This window comes from Salvelinus alpinus, chromosome 9, assembly GCF_045679555.1.
Source record: "Salvelinus alpinus chromosome 9, SLU_Salpinus.1, whole genome shotgun sequence".
NCBI classification, from domain to species: Eukaryota; Metazoa; Chordata; class Actinopteri; order Salmoniformes; family Salmonidae; genus Salvelinus; species Salvelinus alpinus.
The window spans coordinates 10,905,567-10,919,641 of NC_092094.1; the positions used below are offsets into that span (position 1 = coordinate 10,905,567).

A 14,075-nucleotide genomic window follows, 5' to 3' on the forward strand; every position below is an offset into this window, starting at 1 on the left:
TTCTCTTTGTTCATCTCCCTTCTCTGTGTGTATCTCCCTTCTCTGTGTGCATCTCTCTTCTCTGTGTGCATCTCCCTTCTCTGTGTGCATCTCTCTTCTCTGTGTTCATCTCCCTTCTCTGTGTGTATCTCTATTCTCTGTGTGCATATCCCTTCTCTGTGTGCATCTCTCTTCTCTGTGTTCATCTCGCTTCTCTGTGTGTATCTCTCTTCTCTGTGTGCATCTCCCTTCTCTGTGTTCATCTCCCTTCTCTGTGTGCTTCCCTTCTCTTTGTTCATCTCCCTTCTCTGTGTGTATCTCCCTTCTCTGTGTGCATCTCTCTTCTCTGTGTGCATCTCCCTTCTCTGTGTGCATCTCTCTTCTCTGTGTTCATCTCGCTTCTCTGTGTGTATCTCCCTTCTCGGTGTGCATCTCCCTTCTCTGTGTTCATCTCCCTTCTCTGTGTGCATCTCCCTTCTCTGTGTGCATCTCTCTTCTCTGTGTGCATCTCTCTTATCTGTGTGCATCTCCCTTCTCTGTGTGCATCTCCCTTCTCTGTGTTCATCTCCCTTCTCTGTGTGCATCTCCCTTCTCTGTGTGCATCTCCCTTCTCTTTGTTCATCTCCCTTCTCTGTGTGTATCTCCCTTCTCTGTGTGCATCTCTCCTCTCTGTGTGCATCTCCCTTCTCTGTGTTCATCTCCCTTCTCTGTGTTCATCTCCCTTCTCTTTGTTCATCTCCCTTCTCTGTGTTCATCTCCCTTCTCTGTGTTCATCTCCCTTCTCTGTGTTCATCTCTCCTCTCTGTGTTCATCTCCCTTCTCTGTGTTCATCTCCCTTCTCTTTGTTCATCTCCCTTCTCCATGTGCATCTCCCTTCTCTGTGTTCATCTCCCTTCTCCGTGTTCATCTCCCTTCTCTGTGTGCATCTCCCTTCTCTGTGTGCAACTCTCTTCTCTGTGTTCATCTCCCTTCTCTGTGTTCATCTCCCTTCTCTGTGTTCATCTCCGTTCTCTATGTTCATCTCTCTTCTCTGTGTTCATCTCTCTTCTCTGTGTTCATCTCCCTTCTCTATGTTCATCTCCCTTCTCTGTGTTCATCTCCCTTCTCTGTGTTCATCTCCCTTCTCTGTGTTCATCTCCCTTCTCTATGTTCATCTCCCTTCTCTGTGTTCATCTCTCTTCTCTGTGTTCATCTCCCTTCTCTGTGTTCATCTCCCTTCTCTGTGTGCATCTCCCTTCTCTGTGTGCATCTCTCTTCTCTGTGTGCATCTCCCTTATCTGTGTGCATCTCCCTTCTCTGTGTGCATCTCCCTTCTCTGTGTTCATCTCCCTTCTCTGTGTGCATCTCCCTTCTCTGTGTGCATCTCCCTTCTCTTTGTTCATCTCTCTTCTCTGTGTGTATCTCCCTTCTCCGTGTGCATCGCTCCTCTCTGTGTTCATCTCCCTTCTCTGTGTTCATCTCCCTTCTCTGTGTTCATCTCCCTTCTCTGTGTGTATCTCCCTTCTCTGTGTGCATCTCTCCTCTCTATGCTCATCTCCCTTCTCTATGTTCATCTCCCTTCTCTGTGTTCATCTCCCTTCTCTGTGTTCATCTCCCTTCTCTGTGTGCATCTCCCTTCTCTGTGTTCATCTCCCTTCTCTGTGTTCATCTCCCTTCTCTGTGTTCATCTCCCTTCTCTGTGTGCATCTCCCTTCTCTGTGTGCATCTCCCTTCTCTGTGTTCATCTCCCTTCTCTATGTTCATCTCTCTTCTCTGTGTTCATCTCCCTTCTCTATGTTCATCTCCCTTCTCTGTGTGCATCTCCCTTCTCTGTGTTCATCTCCCTTCTCTGTGTTCATCTCCCTTCTCTATGTTCATCTCCCTTCTCTGTGTTCATCTCTCTTCTCTATGTGCATCTCCCTTCTCTATGTTCATCTCCCTTATCTGTGTTCATCTCCCTTATCTGTGTTCATCTCCCTTCTCTGTGTGCATCTCCCTTATCTGTGTGCATCTCCCTTCTCTGTGTGCATCTCCCTTCTCTGTGTGCATCTCCCTTCTCTGTGTGCATCTCCCTTCTCTGTGTGCATCTCCCTTCTCTGTGTGCATCTCCCTTCTCTGTGTGTATCTCCCTTCTCTGTGTGCATCTCCCTTCTCTGTGTTCATCTCCCTTCTCTGTGTGCATCTCCCTTCTCTATGTTCATATCCCTTCTCTGTGTTTATCTCCCTTCTCTGTGTTCATCTCCCTTCTCTGTGTGCATCTCCCTTCTCTGTGTTCATCTCCCTTCTCTGTGTGCATCTCCCTTCTCTGTGTTCATCTCCCTTCTCTGTGTTCATCTCCCTTCTCTATGCTCATCTCCCTTCTCTGTGTTCATCTCCCTTCTCTGTGTTCATCTCCCTTCTCTGTGTTCATCTCCCTTCTCTGTGTGCATCTCCCTTCTCTGTGTTCATCTCCCTTCTCTGTGTTCATCTCCCTTCTCTGTGTTCATCTCCCTTCTCTGTGTTCATCTCCCTTCTCTGTGTTCATCTCCCTTCTCTGTGTTCATCTCCCTTTTCTGTGTTCATCTCCCTTCTCTGTGTTCATCTCCCTTCTCTGTGTGCATCTCCCTTCTCTGTATGCATCTCCCTTCTCGGTGTGCATCTCTCTAGCTTGTTGTTTTAGTAAGGCAGGGAAACACTGACTCATTCAGGAAAAGGGACCTGGTTCCTGCCGGGTGATGACGCCTGCTTTCTCTGTTTGCATGCGCCAGATCCATAATGCCTCCTTCAGCATCATCAAACAGATGAATAAGGTACATGTATACGTTTCTTGGCTTTTCTGACTCTCTGTTTTTGATGGTGCTTGAATATGAAGTGTTGTTCTCCAGGGTCCCTGGTTTGACCCCAGGGCGGGACGTAAACAGGACCTATTCTGTGTCTCAACAATGAGTTTATGTAGGAACATGCTAGAGAGCCATACATCCCTATAGCCACCAACACTCTCACATTAACTCTTAGAGTAACACTCCTCAGAGTATGTTCCAGATAATTTGCATGCAGAAGGAAATTAAGTGAATATTTTAATTGGGATGATCCACAGACATGTCTGTAGGCAGTGTGAGATGAGAGGAGGGGAGGACAATAACAGTATTTCTTAATGTGGTTCTGGGAGGATGTGGGCCGGGTGGCAGGCACGACTCCCCAGGCCCCTTGCAACTGATAATGAATAGGAGTGTGCAGGAGGAGAGGATCGAAGACATAGAAATAAAGGTTCTAGAATGGACATTCCCTTTAAAGAAATGGAATGACTAATCACGCTGCGCTAACAGTAGGCCTTAATTATAGGCTAGTCATTTGCCTGGTCCCTTAACAATAGATCATGCGTAGGGCTACGGTGTACAGGAGAGGAGGACTGAAGACACAGCCTGTTACACTTTATGTATAGTATCGCTATGGTTGTATATTGTCACGCCCTGACCTGAGTATTCTTTGTTTTCTTTAAATATTTTGGTTAGGTCAGGGTGTGACGAGGGTGGTTTGTGTGTTTTTGTCTCGTCTAGGGTGTTTGTACTGTCTAGGTTTTTTTTGTAGATTTATGGGGTTGTGTTCATTCTAGGTGTTTATGTAAGTCTATGGTTGCCTAGATTGGTTCTCAATTAGAGGCAGGTGTTTATCGTTGTCTCTGATTGGGAACCATATTTAGGCAGCCATGTTCTTTGGGTATTTTGTGGGTGATTGTTTCCTGTGTCAGTGTTTGTGCCACACGGGACTGTTTCGGTTTGTTCACGGTTATTGTTTTTGTATTTGTGTTCATGTTCAGTTTTTCCCTATTAAAACATGAACACCTACCAGCGCTGCGTATTGGTCCGATCCTTGTTACACCTCTTCAGAGGAAGAAGAGGACGACAGCCGTTACATATATATTATAAGATCCTGGTATTGTCATGTCTTTATCTATTCTTGTGGGATAAATGTGGGATAAATGGATACGGTTATTGTGTTTTTATTGTATGCCTGCACTCTTAGAAAGAAAGGTGATATCTAGACCCCAAAAGGTGATATCTAGACCCTAAAAGGTGATATCTAGACCCTAAAAGGTGATATCTAGACCCTAAAAGGTGATATCTAGACCCTAAAAGGTGATATCTAGACCCCAAAAGGTGATATCTAGACCCTAAAAGGTGATATCTAGACCCTAAAAGGTGATATCTAGACCCTAAAAGGTGATATCTAGACCCCAAAAGGTGATATCTAGACCCCAAAAGGTGATATCTAGACCCCAAAAGGTGATATCTAGACCCCAAAAGGTGATATCTAGACCCTAAAAGGTGATATCTAGACCCCAAAAGGTGATATCTAGACCCCAAAAGGTGATATCTAGACCCCAAAAGGTGATATCTAGACCCCAAAAGGTGATATCTAGACCCCAAAAGGTGATATCTAGACCCCAAAAGGTGATATCTAGACCCCAAAAGGTGATATCTAGACCCTAAAAGGTGATATCTAGACCCCGAAAGGTGATATCTAGACCCTAAAAGGGTTCTTTGGCTATCCCCATAGGATAACCCTTTGAAGAACCATGTTTGGTTCCAGGTAGAACCCTTTTGGTTCCAGGTAGAACATTTTTCGGTTCCATGTAGAACCCTTTCCTCAAAGGGTACTACATGGAACCCAAACGGGTGCTCCTATGGGGACAGTCAAAGAACCCCTTTTGGAACCCTTTTTTCTAAGAGTGTGCGTTTGAGTATAGCTTTTTTTTATACAATAATAGCTAATTAAATTGCCCAATGTTGGGACAATACAGCTTTTCTGAATCAGAACAGCAGTAGGATGTTTGGAAAACTAGTGGAGACCATTTCCCATGTATTCTGACTGGCTGTATTCTCTCATTCTGGACCGCTTTGGTTGTGTTGTGTCTTTTCCACAAGATGATATCTGTAACCTCACATTACATCATGATGAGTCAGAGCAGAACCTATAACTTGGAGATGAGAGGAGGAAAGAGATGTCTCTCTCTGTTATCCAACGTCATCCTTATTTTATTAGGACATGCTCCAGTTCGCAACACAACCACAGATCAGAATGAGGCTGCCTCGCAGCAAGACAGATTGCATGTGTGTCCGCACTGTGTGGTAGTTAAAGCTAAATTAAGGAATTGTGTTGCTATTTTGCCAAACCAGGCTTATTTAATCCCTCCTTCAGTAATAACAGAGTAACATTAAACCACAGTAACTTGCCTGCAGACAGTGGAGAGCATCTCCAGTAGAATCACTAGAGGGCCTGGTGGTTGATTCCATACATAGAATTAGAATGAATCGTTATAATTCTAAGGTTCCATCCTGGCAGACTGCAGATGGCTTCCCGTGCTAAACCGCTGATAATGCATGTGTTGTAACATCGGCATGCCTGGTTGAGTGTGACTCGCTCCAGATGGAATTGACAGGAAATGTATCTCTCTTTCTAGAGTCACATGACCAGACCACCACAGCCACCAGGCCATCAGGACAATGGGAGGCTACAGTAGGGGAGACAGCAGGACAATGGGAGGCTACAGTAGAGGAGACATCAGGACAACGGGAGGCTACAGTAGGGGAGACATCAGGACAATGGGAGGCTACGGTAGGGGAGACATCAGGACAATGAGATGCTACAGTAAAGGAGCGTCAGGACAATGGGAGGCTACAGTAGAGGAGACATCAGGACAACGGGAGGCTACAGTAGAGGAGACATCAGGACAATGAGATGCTACAGTAGGGGAGACATCAGGACAATGGGAGGCTACGGTAGGGGAGACATCAGGACAATGAGATGCTACAGTAGGGGAGACATCAGGACAATGGGAGGCTACAGTAGAGGAGACATTAGGACAATGAGATGCTACAGTAGAGGAGACATCAGGACAATGGGAGGCTACAATAGGGGAGACATCAGGACAATGAGATGCTACAGTAGGGGAGACATCAGGACAATGGGAGGCTACGGTAGAGGAGACATCAGGACAACGGGAGGCTACAGTAGAGGAGACATCAGGACAATGAGATGCTACAGTAGAGGAGACATCAGGACAATGAGATGCTACAGTAGAGGAGACATCAGGACAATGGGAGGCTACAGTAGAGGAGACATCAGGACAATGGGAGGCTACAGTAGAGGAGACATCAGGACAATGGGAGGCTACAGTAGAGGAGACATCAGGACAATGGGATGCTACAGTAGAGGAGACATCAGGACAACGGGAGGCTACAGTAGAGGAGACATCAGGACAATGAGATGCTACAGTAGAGGAGACATCAGGACAATGAGACGCTACAGTAGGGGAGACATCAGGACAATGGGAGGCTACAGTAGAGGAGACAGCAGGACAATGAGATGCTACAGTAGGGGAGACATCAGGACAATGGGAGGCTACAGTAGAGGAGACAGCAGGACAATGAGATGCTACAGTAGGGGAGACATCAGGACAATGGGAGGCTACAGTAGGGGAGACATCAGGACAATGGGAGGCTACAGTAGAGGAGACAGCAGGACAATGAGATGCTACAGTAGGGGAGACATCAGGACAATGAGATGCTACAGTAGGGGAGACATCAGGACAATGGGAGGCTACAGTAGAGGAGACAGCAGGACAATGAGATGCTACAGTAGGGGAGACATCAGGACAATGAGATGCTACAGTAGGGGAGACATCAGGACAATGGGAGGCTACAGTAGAGGAGACAGCAGGACAATGGGAGGCTACAGTAGGGGAGACATCAGGACAATGGGAGGCTACAGTAGAGGAGACATCAGGACAATGGGAGGCTACAGTTGAGGAGACATCAGGACAATGGGAGGCTACAGTAGAGGAGACATCAGGACAACGGGAGGCTACGGTAGGGGAGACATCAGGACAACGGGAGGCTACAGTAGAGGAGACATCAGGACAATGGGAGGCTACAGTAGGGGAGACATCAGGACAATGAGATGCTACAGTAGGGGAGACATCAGGACAATGAGATGCTACAGTAGGGGAGACATCAGGACAATGGGAGGCTACAGTAGAGGAGACATCAGGACAATGGGAGGCTACAGTAGGGGAGACATCAGGACAATGAGATGCTACAGTAGGGGAGACATCAGGACAATGAGATGCTACAGTTGAGGAGACATCAGGACAATCAGATGCTACAGTAGAGGAGACATCAGGACAATGGGAGGCTACAGTAGAGGAGACATCAGGACAATGAGATGCTACAGTTGAGGAGACATCAGGACAATCAGATGCTACAGTAGAGGAGACATCAGGACAATGGGAGGCTACAGTAGAGGAGACATTAGGACAATGAGATGCTACAGTAGAGGAGACATCAGGACAATGGGAGGCTACAGTAGAGGAGACATCAGGACAATGAGATGCTACAGTAGAGGAGACATTAGGACAACGAGATGCTACAGTAGGGGAGACATCAGGACAATGGGAGGCTACAGTAGAGGAGACATCAGGACAACGGGAGACTACAGTAGAGGAGACATCAGGACAATGAGATGCTACAGTAGAGGAGACATCAGGACAATGAGATGCTACAGTAGAGGAGACATCAGGACAATGAGATGCTACAGTAGAGGAGACATCAGGACAATGGGAGGCTACAGTAGAGGAGACATCAGGACAACGAGATGCTACAGTAGAGGAGACATCAGGACAATGGGATGCTACAGTAGAGGAGACATCAGGACAATGGGATGCTACATTAGAGGAGACATCAGGACAACGGGAGGCTACAGTAGAGGAGACATCAGGACAATGAGATGCTACAGTAGAGGAGACATCAGGACAACGGGAGGCTACAGTAGAGGAGACATCAGGACAATGAGATGCTACAGTAGAGGAGACATCAGGACAACGGGATGCTACAGTAGAGGAGACATCAGGACAATGAGATGCTACAGTAGAGGAGACATCAGGACAATGGGAGGCTACGGTAGGGGAGACAGCAGGACAATGGGAGGTGATGGAGACATTAGTGCTTCCTGCCATTAGGACTAGATAGCCTAAAAGGTTCTGCTGATGGCTGAACAGCTAGGAAGCAGCTCAGAGTCAGCATGTGTCCCAAATGGCAACCTATTCCTTATATAGTGCACTACTTTTGACCAGGGATCATAGGGCTCTGGTCTAAAGTAGTGCACTATGTAGGGAATAGGGTACCATTTGGATCACACTGTAGCTTCACTCCTGCTGGTGATATGATGCATTCTGTTTCAGAACATTTTTCTTAGGAGACTTAATCATTTAAAGGCACAAATGTATAGGCCTACTGTTTATGCCTGAAGGGGAAGGAATTAACCTCATCTTACTTTCTGTTTATGGTGAATGTTGTTTTTGTTTGCGCACTTCCATTATAATACATCGGTATGCATGAATCAAACAAAAGTTTTAAAATGGTGAAAGTATAGCAAAGCACTTCACTCACCCCTCTAATTTCAAGAAGAGGAATAAAACAATAGTAACAGGGAATCATTTATAAAACGCAGCATGTAAAATGAGTTTAGCTTACATGATCGTTTACCCCATACAGCTGTACCCCATCTGTGATGTTGACAGTAACAGCGGGACATATTTTGAATTTGGAAACCTATTTTGACAAAATGATGGAAACCTATTTTGACAAAATGATTCAGTGTTCAACCACCATCTGTCGGCAGCGGCGCTGCAGTGCGCGCGCTTTAAAGGTGCCGCGGCTCATGCGCTATTGTGAACTGGTGTTATAGAGAGATCGAGTCTCTCAACCGACAAACCGAGCACCAACGAAAATACACACAGGGGAAATATATCAGTCTACTAGCCTACTGCAAGAACCTGGAAGAGAGAGTGCACCACAGAGACTGCAGGTTAGGTGAGTAAATCATGTTTTTATGCCATAACAACCCAAAGACAGGATCGGAGTCGGATGTCGCTGTCATTCACTTGAGTAGTTTATGCATGGGAACAAGGGATGGATGCAAAAACTAATTTGGCGCATTCAATTGCCGGACGCAATGAAATGACACGCTGTGTAGAAATTGACAGAGAACAGTATTTAGGCTACATCTTGTGTGGTAGACCTACAGAAATGTGGTATGTTACTCAAAACAGGTGTACAGCCCTGTACATATGTGTGTGCATCTGTGTGGCTGGTCCGGTGGACAGCTGGCAAGTGTTCGATTTGCCCTGGCATCATTTGTTAATTTAGTCGGCTATGGCTGGTTATCAAATAATAGAGTCAACCCGACTCACACTTTACCCAAAATGTGACAGGCATGTTATTTACCTTCACTGAAGGTTTTCACGAATCCTTGTTATCACATAACCGAAGAGAGAGACGGAGCAGTGCAGTGGCCAATATGTAATGCGTAATGTGTGAAACGTTTATACGCACATAACTCTGGTGATTGGAGCATATTTGGACCTGTCAGTTGTTCGAAATCAAGTCACATGTTTCACATGAGAAATGTCACACATAATACGATTTCTCAAAATATAATTGTACAAATCAAATTGTTATTTCGTTTAATTGACAACAATATACAGGTTACTCTATTTTCTCAAAATGTAACTATAATACAAAAATGTCATTATAATATTCCCCGGAGATGTGTCGTGTAGGCTATTTGAGACGTTAACATTCAAGCCGAACAAATGCATTACTGCAATTACATTCCCACCCATGTACCCAACCTCTTCCACTCTGTCTCTGTCCCCTTGTCAGACAAGCTCCATTCATTCATAGTGTATCCAATGACCCCTTTCCCCATTCTTCCCTACACACACAAACAAGCACCACGTTCACTTTCCAGACACACACACACAGATGCATGCACAAACACTCAAAACAAACACACACCCAAACACGCGCCACTTTCACTTTTCCGTCAGTCCAATTAATACAATGCTAATTACTAATAATGAATGACTAATGGTTTTATTGTCTGTAGCCGGCTCTTCTAAATGTGACACACTTTCTATGAATGTTTATTCAGTGTAAGCAGACTATTGTTCATCTCCCCAAGTAGATAACTCCCTGACCCACCATATGCCGTCATCCATTCACTCTGAGAGAGAGACAAAAATGGTTGAACAACTGCCCTTCTTTCTGTTTATTACCTATTCAAACAACGTTTTATTTGTCACGTGCTTCGTGAACAACAGGTGTAGACTAGTGAGTACTGAAATGCTGACTTACGGGCTTTTCCAACAACGCAGAATGCAATATATATATATTTTTATAATAATAATAATAGAAAAAAATAAGTAAATAGTAAAAAAAAACAAAAAAACAATAATAATAATAATAATAATAAATACACAATGGCTATATACATGGGGTACCAGAACCAAGTCAATGATAGCTTGGCTATATACATGGGGTACCAGAACCAAGTCAATATTAGTTGCCAAATGATGACCGGGAAGTTGCCAAATGATGACCGGGAAGTGGCCAGTCCTTAGAGCAGGGCTCTCCAACCCTGTTCCTGGAGAGCTACCGTCCTGTAGGTTTTAACTCCAACCCTGTTCCTGGAGAGCTACCGTCCTGTAGGTTTTAACTCCAACCCTGTTCCTGGAGAGCTATCGTCCTGTAGGTTTTAACTCCAACCCTGTTCCTGGAGAGCTATCGTCCTGTAGGTTTTAACTCCAACCCTAATCTAGCACACCTGATTCTAATAATTAGCTGGTTGATCAGCTGCACCAGGTTAGTTGCAACTGGGGTTGGAGCCTACAGGAGGGTAGCTCTCCAGGAACAGGGTTGGAGAACCCTGCCTTAGAGCGATGGGAAAATGCCACTTATTCCACCTTGTGGGCTGGTGAAGCACGCAGTGTAATGGGTGCGTGCTGGTGGCAGGGAAGTCAAGCGCAGGAGAATTAACTTGGTAAAAACGGAGTCGTTTAATAAGTGCTCACAAAACTACGAAAACCAAAATATACAAAAATAATAAAAGTGGGTTCAAAACCCGTTCGCACACCAGAGCATAACTGCACATAACATAAAATCAAACAATCACCGACAAGGACATGAGGGGAAACAGAGGGTTAAATACACAACATGTAATTGATGGGATTGGAACCAGGTGTGAAGGAAGACAAGACAAAACCAATGGAAAATGAAAAATGGATCAGCGATGGCTAGAAGGTCAGTGACGTCGACCGCCGAACACCGCCCGAACAAGGAGAGGGACCGACTTCGGCGGAAGTCGTGACACGCAGACAATTCTGTGAGAAGTGATTCATTCTTTATTTCCAGCCAGTCGTCTGCCAGGCGGTAGCTTGTGAACCAACTCCCCCTCCCCAGAGACTGGACAATGAGTATGGATCTTACAACCAAGATGGTTCATTTCTAGAGCCAAGATGGTTCATTTCTAGAGCCAAGATGGTTCATTTCTAGAGCCAAGATGGTTCACTTCGGAGCTATTGAATCACATCATGGAATCACACTTATGCATGTGTAAGAATTTGTTCTTAACTGACTTGCCTAGTTAAATAAAGGTTAAATAAATGTGTGTCCGTTTAGTAAAGGCAGAGTAGTCAACTAAACAGTTTTGCTTCTGACCATGCAGTTCCTGATGCTTTCTTTGGAGGTACACTACATGACCAAAAGTATGTGGACACCTGCTTGTCGAACATCTCATTCCAAATCCCAGATTCGTCCGTTGGACTGCAAGATGGTGATGCATGATTCATCACTCCACAGAACGCATTTCCACTGCTCCAGTCCAATGGCGGTGAGCTTTACACCACTCCAGCCGATACTTGGCATTGCGCATGGTGATCTGGGTTTCTGCTCGGCCTCAGAAACCCATTTCATGAAGCTGATGTCTCCGTGCTGACATTTCTTATAGAGGCATTTCGGATCTCGGTAGTGAGTGTTGCAACCGAGGACAGACAATTTTTACATGCTACGAGCTTCAGCACTCGCCGATCCCGTTCAGGGAGCTTGTGTGGCCTACCACTTCACGGCTGAGCCGTTGTTGCTCCTCGACATTTCCACTTCACAATAACAACACTTACAGTTGGCTGCTCTAGCAGGGCAGAAATATGACCAACTGGCTTGTTGGAAAGGTGGAAGAGATTTTCGATGGTTTATGAATTGAAACGCAAAACAACGCCAAATTCAAAACTTTGAATTTTTCAATTTAAATTATTATACAAGATTATTGCAACCAATAGAATGTTATATGGGGGATACAATGTTCCCAGCTCTGTAGATTATGCTGCGAGGAAGCAGTCATTAGATCATTTATTTTGGTACTGTCCATATGTAGCTCGTTTTTGGTCACAGGTCCAGGAATGGCTGAAGAATTGCAACATTTACCTAGAACTAATGCTGCAGATAGCAATACTGGGTCATTTGAAAAGTCAATCGATCAATAATATAATAATTATTTTACAATCTGTAGAAGCTATGAGAATAGAAAGGTTCATTACTTTTGTGAAGCATCACAGCACAGTAGAAAAATATATGGCAAATAGAAATCCAAAATGGATGGTGTTGAGAGATAGATGGGAGGGGTTGAATGGAGCTGAAGGGTGGGACTAATAACAACAAGATAACCAATTTAAAACATACGGGGTCTGTAAAATGTATATAGGTTTAGAAATGTTGTGAAATAGCACAGTTACAAATAGAAATCATACTGGATGGATATCAGAAATAGAGGAAGGACTAAAAACAAACAAAATATAACTATTGTAAAATAGATTGTGTCTGTAAAATGTGTATAAGATGTATAAACTGAAGGTAGAAGCCTAAGTGTTATTGTTTATTAGTTTACTCCAATTGGGGGAGGGGTGTAGGGTTTGTGGGGAATAATATAGGTATATAAAAATAAAAAAAAGTGTGTATATGTATGAATGTTTATATATATGTGTATGTATATAAATGTGTATATGTATAAATGTTTATATATATATATACAGTGGGGAGAACAAGTATTTGATACACTGCCGATTTTGAAGGTTTTCCTACTTCCAAAGCATGTAGAGGTCTGTAATTTTTATCATAGGTACACTTCAACTGTGAGAGACGGAATCTAAAACAAAAATCCAGAAAATCACATTGTATGATTTTTAAGTAATTAAATTGCATTTTATTGCGTGACATAAGTATTTGATCACCTACCAACCAGTAAGAATTCCGGCTCTCACAGACCTGTTAGTTTTTCTTTTAGAAGCCCTCCTGTTCTCCACTCATTACCTGTATTAACTGCACCTGTTTGAACTTGTTACCTGTATAAAAGACACCTGTACACACACTCAATCAAACAGACTCCAATCTCTCCACAATGGCCAAGACCAGAGAGCTGTGTAAGGACATCAGGGATAAAATTGTAGACCTGCACAAGGCTGGGATGGGCTACAGGACAATAGGCAAGCAGCTTGGTGAGAAGGCAACAACTGTTGGCGCAATTATTAGAAAATGGAAGATGTTCAAGATGACGGTCAATCACCCTCGGTCTGGGGCTCCATGCAAGATCTCACCTCGTGGGGCATCAATGATCATAAGGAAGGTGAGGGATCAGCCCAGAACTACACGGCAGGACCTGGTCAATGACCTGAAGAGAGCTGGGACCACAGTCTCAAAGAAAACCATTAGTAACACACTACGCTGTCATGGATTGAAATCCTGCAGCGCACGCAAGGTCCCCCTGCTCAAGCCAGCGCATGTCCAGGCCCGTCTGAAGTTTGCCAATGACCATCTGGATGATCCAGAGGAGGAATGGGAGAAGGTCATGTGGTCTGATGAGACAAAAATAGAGCTTTTTGGTCTAAACTCCACTCGCCGTGTTTGGAGGAAGAAGAAGGTTGAGTACAACCCCAAGAACACCCTCCCAACCGTGAAGCATGGAGGTGGAAACATAATTCTTTGGGGATGCTTTTCTGCAAAGGGGACAGGACGACTGCACCGTATTGAGGGGAGGATGGATGGGGCCATGTATCGCGAGATCTTGGCCAAAAACCTCCTTCCCTCAGTAAGAGCATTGAAGATGGGTCGTGGCTGGGTCTTCCAGCATGACAACGACCCGAAACACACAGCCAGGGCAACTAAGGAGTGGCTCCGTAAGAAGCATCTCAAGGTCCTGGAGTGGCCTAGCCAGTCTCCAGACCTGAACCCAATAGAAAATCTTTGGAG

At 44.7% G+C, this 14,075-nt stretch overlaps 1 protein-coding gene across 16 annotated transcripts in view; it reads left to right on the forward strand.

The window, feature by feature from the left end:
• The first annotated feature begins 8,653 nt into the window (after positions 1–8,653).
• LOC139584306 (neuronal cell adhesion molecule-like) overlaps positions 8,654–14,075 on the forward strand; it is a 173,977-nt gene continuing 168,555 nt past the window's right edge. For 9 of the 16 annotated variants that reach the window (XM_071415992.1, XM_071415995.1, XM_071415997.1 and 6 more), the window contains exon 1: positions 8,655–8,807. The gene's annotated coding sequence lies outside the window, so the exon portion shown is untranslated. Of the gene's footprint in view, positions 8,808–14,075 lie in introns of all 16 variants that reach the window. The other 7 variants (XM_071415982.1, XM_071415989.1, XM_071415986.1 and 4 more) reach the window with 1 other exon arrangement.